The sequence below is a fragment of the Rattus norvegicus genome, chromosome 19, assembly GCF_036323735.1.
Source record: "Rattus norvegicus strain BN/NHsdMcwi chromosome 19, GRCr8, whole genome shotgun sequence".
Classification (NCBI taxonomy): Eukaryota; Metazoa; Chordata; class Mammalia; order Rodentia; family Muridae; genus Rattus; species Rattus norvegicus.
This window is the reverse complement of record NC_086037.1, coordinates 46,407,613-46,412,220: the sequence shown is the minus strand read 5'-3', so window position 1 is coordinate 46,412,220 and position 4,608 is coordinate 46,407,613.

Sequence of the window (4,608 nt, the reverse complement as noted above, 5' to 3'; positions counted from 1 at the left end):
AACTCTGTAAAGACCAGCCTGATCTACGTTGGGCACTCCACAACAGCCATGGCTACATAGAGAGACCCTGCCTCTAAATGAATCAATACATACATAATACAGGCATGCATACATACATATACACATACATACATACACTAAACACTATGATGTCTCAAATGATAATTGAAACAATAAGGAAAGTGACCACTGTAAGTCTGGAGATAAAAAAAAATAACAACTCATAGAGAGTTTTTCCCCTGCGATATCATATGACTAGAAAGTTTTCCAATCTGACTTCATCCAGCATTTGAACTCAGGTCCATCAAGATCCAAGATGGCGCATGCCACGCCCTCTGAGCTAGGCTATCACAGTGTGATAGAGTCAGGTAGCAGATAGAAAGTAATGATGTAGAACCATTTTTTTAAAGCAAGTTGAAGGGAGGGGGCAGTGAGTGGGAAAAAGCAAGCTGAGAACACTAGACTACCACCTGGTAAGTGTTTGATAAGATCCATAATGGACGAAAAAACTGTTATAATTTAACCTAAACCTCAGGCAAGGCAGAGAGGGAGATTTACAGGGGTTGCTGCCCTCATTTATCCAATAAAAAGAGAGCTCCCCATTTATCCAGAAGAAGAAATAACTCACACATCCCATCGAGTTTTTGTGTAGGTCAGAAACTGAACCTCTTCCAGAGAATTCTATTTTCCTATAACTGCTTTTACAGGGGCCTCTTTCAGGCTACAGAGGATCCAAACAGCATGCGTTAGAGAAACAAAGAAAGCCGTGCTATCACACAGGCTTTTAACTCCTTCAATCATCAGGCTTTTACTGTTTGTTTCCGTTTGTTTGTTTTTCAGTTCATTTTTTTTCCCCAAATAGTCTCATTAGGGTACCTCAACCTTCTGACCAGGAATGTCTGATTATTAACTTTAAGTCTTCCTTCCCCATCATGAGTTCTTGACATCAAGAAAGAAAAGCACCTGACTGTCAGGTCACTCTGTAAGTGGCTCAGCTCAGCCTTCAGTCAACGATTGAGTGGCCGTGTGTCACTGTGAGCTGCATTAGGACTGGATGCAGGCAGATTCGAGGATCGGGGCTTCCCTGATGCTGTCTGCTCTCTGCTGCCGGAACCAGATGCAGCTGTTATGGCAGCTGGCCCCACAGATCTAGAGCCAGACTGAGGTCAGCCTCGCCTACAGAGCAAGTTCCAGCACAGCCAAGACTAATCCTAAGAATGTCTTGAAGGAGAAGGGGAAGACATTGCTCTTCCCGGTGTTGCCTGTGAGATTCTAGCACCTGAAGGGCCCGTCCATCTGGAGACCCACAGCAGACCTAGCTGTCGTCTTGTAGCAGAGACAGAGGTTACACAGTATTGACCTTTTTTTTTTTTAATTTTCACAAGCAAACTAGAACCAGGCTTTTCAGCGATTTAATTTGAAAGAAGGAAAGTGAAGGTTACTCAGGAATTGCAGTATTTGCCTTCTGCCTTCCCTCTGGATTGCTAGATCAGGTTTTGGAAAAGTGAGTTGCTAGAGGTTATATCTTTTTGGTCAAAAGGCACATTGATTAATTTACCTCAGTCTTCTAGCTATAGTTCTCAGGATGTGTGTGTGTGTGTGTGTGTGTGTGTGTGTGTGTGTGTGTGTGCCTTCCAGAGTTAGATAAGCATTCCAAAGTACAATGAAATGCAACAATAGGAAACATGAGAGAGTTTAGCGCTCAGAGAGAGAACAGGCTGAGAAATGATTCTAATGAAGAAAGAAAGAAAGAAAAACAGAGAGGGGGGAGAGAGGGAGGAAGGAAGGAAGGGGAAGGAAGGAAGACAGACAGACGGAAGGAGGGGGGAGGAAGTATTAGAGCTGAGAGGGACTTGCTTTAATTAAACACGTAGCTAACTACGTTTGTTGGTGATATATTTGCTCAAAACCGAGTCAGAGACCATGAAGTGTTCAAGCAGCCTAGAATATACACCTGTAAAGGAGTTTCAGTTCCTTAGAATAAAATACGCTGGTGACATTAAGAGTTCCAAGAAGTGTTGAATGCACAAAGTTTCAAGTGGAACAAAACGTTGATAAATCAGCAAGGCTGGTGGGACTCGGAAAGACTTCTCACTGAAGGCTGGTCACAAAGTGCATTCTTAAGTGTTTTCCCTAAAACACACAGAAAGAAATACACTGTACGCCACAGCCCAACGAAAGCAGGCACCACACTGTAACCAAAGCTTCGGCATGAGAACACTCTGACTCGGGTTCTGCGGGCATTACTCCTTTTCTACCCTTCAAAGTGTGTTCTTCAATCACTAAATCACAACCTAGGGCTGGGAACTTCCACAGCAGACAGAATTTCTGCACACAGGAAATACCTTCCCCAGAGAAGAGGAACCTTTCACAAAGGAGGAAACACTTTCAGCAATTGCATGGACTGCTAACTCTTCCTTACAGCCTCCCCTGGATGACCTTGGCTGTGTGTGACCTTACACCCAGTGGAGTAGTCAGCTTGCCTAGGAATGTGCACCTACCTACCAGTGGCTACTCTATTTGCATTGCAACTTCCTCTAAGGCATTACTGCCATCCCTCTACCATCGCCAGGACTTGGTTTATAGATAGCAAGCTTGAAGCTTGCTTGTCCTTGTGAGCATAAACAAAGATTGCTGTCAAAGAAGGCAAGAGGGCTGGAGAGAGGGCTCAGCGGTTAAGAGCACTGACTGCTCTTCCAGAGGCCCTGAGCTCAAATCCGAGCAACCACATGGTGGCTCACAACCATCTGTAATGAGATCTGATGTCCTCTCCTGGTGTGTCTGAAGACAGCTACAGTGTACCTGTATATAATAAATAAATAAATCTTAAAAAAAAAAAAGACAGCAAAACAAGAATTCTAGATCATAGATCTTTTGTATTTTAGATCCTCAGACTAAAACTCACTGGGGTTTTTTATTTCATCATTTTTTTCTCAAAAATCAAATGTGATAACTGGAGATTTCTCTAGACTGTCTGTCCCTGAGCACAGTGAAGTCCTCTAGTCCTAAGTCCTCTAGTCCTATCCAAGTCAGAGTGTCTGCCATTGGCCAGCCTGGTAAGGACAGGAACTGATTGTCCAAAGGAGGCTACCGATTTTCCTCCAATGCTGCTGTGATTTCTCCATCTCACCTGACCGTACTAATGTAGTTTTCGTCCTAGTTACAGTGATCTGAAAGGCAGCGATTTGGCAGTGGCTGTGCACACCTAAGAAGTCTCAGTGGAACGTTGTCAGCATTCGCCAGCTGCGTGGACACACTGCAGCCATTGCTCTGCTTGCTTAAAGAGAAGAGGGAAGTTAAGGTCAACACCGAGAGACAAAAATATAGAGTTCGCTCATATTGGGTCCTTAGGTCTTATAAGGAAGAGATGATCAAACATTGTTACACCAAGAGGAGATGCTAAGAGTCTGAGGTAGGTGGGGAATGGACTGAGAAGTGCATCTGTAACAGATGGGAGGAAATGAGAAAGCTCTATGGACTGATTAGGTATTCAAAACCCAAAAACATCCTTGGATCTCAAGTTACCCTGCCTTATTTTACCCCAACCCATTATTCTACCCCCTACCACTAAGAATAGGGTGAAGTGTTGGGATTCTTTTTCTCCACCGAATTTATAGCTAATGTCTCTAACTTAGACCACATGCAGGGATTTCTGGACTGCTGTGTAAGGCTCTGCTTCACAAGCAGGTTTGAATCCACCCCAGTACCAACCTTCTCAGTAGATACTAGGGAAGCTCTCTGGTAGACTATGGCTCCCTCTGGGGTCTGTTGCTTATAAAGAGTGTTAGACAGCCTTTCATGCTGTAAAGCTAGTCTGTTTAGACAGCATCCACGCCCACTGGCAGCAGTGTCCCAGGAATTAGCCTTAAGGTAAAGCAGCACACCTTAACAGGCCTCCGTGTCTACACTGAGGCTCTTCTAAAGGAAATAAGAGACCAGTTACACACCAGTTCTGAACATGGCCCAAGGGGTTTTGTCATGAGACTTGAGGACCTGTTCATCATGAGGCTTTAATCAGATCTCATTGTTCATCCTCTGGTGCCAGAGATTAAAATGGTTGAGTAGCTCTGGCCCTTTTGTAAAATTTCAGTAACAAACTGAGCCCCTGCTGCTCTTCCACCCAGATTGTGTAGAGAACGAAATTCACTCACTTTCTTAGAAATCGTTCCACTTGCTTCCAGAGTAATCGCTGGGTCAGATTTGGAAAAGCCAGAGATTTGGTTACACCTTTTGCTCAAAGGGGACAAGGATTGCTTTTTGGGGCCAGAGGGGAGGTGAGGGTTTGGGAGTTCTCCTGTGATTTCTGGTAACTTGTGGAAACTGTTGGATTCCGCGATGAAGGGAAGGGAATGGAAGGGTTGTGGAACGACGACGCCTGGGTGGTTTCCTCGGATCTGGGCTATAGCTGGACTGAGGGGTCTGCTGCGAGCTGGCTGGGAAGAAAGAGCAGAAGGCAGCTGGACCGAGGCGAGGCTCAGGGTGGTGACCTGGGAGACCTGGAGACCCGAGACTGTCCGGGGAGCCCCACGCTGCGTCCTCCTCGCAGAGCAGAGCAGTGGCCTGGCTGTGACTCCCGAGGCTCACACACCCCCTAGCGCCTCACCTCCC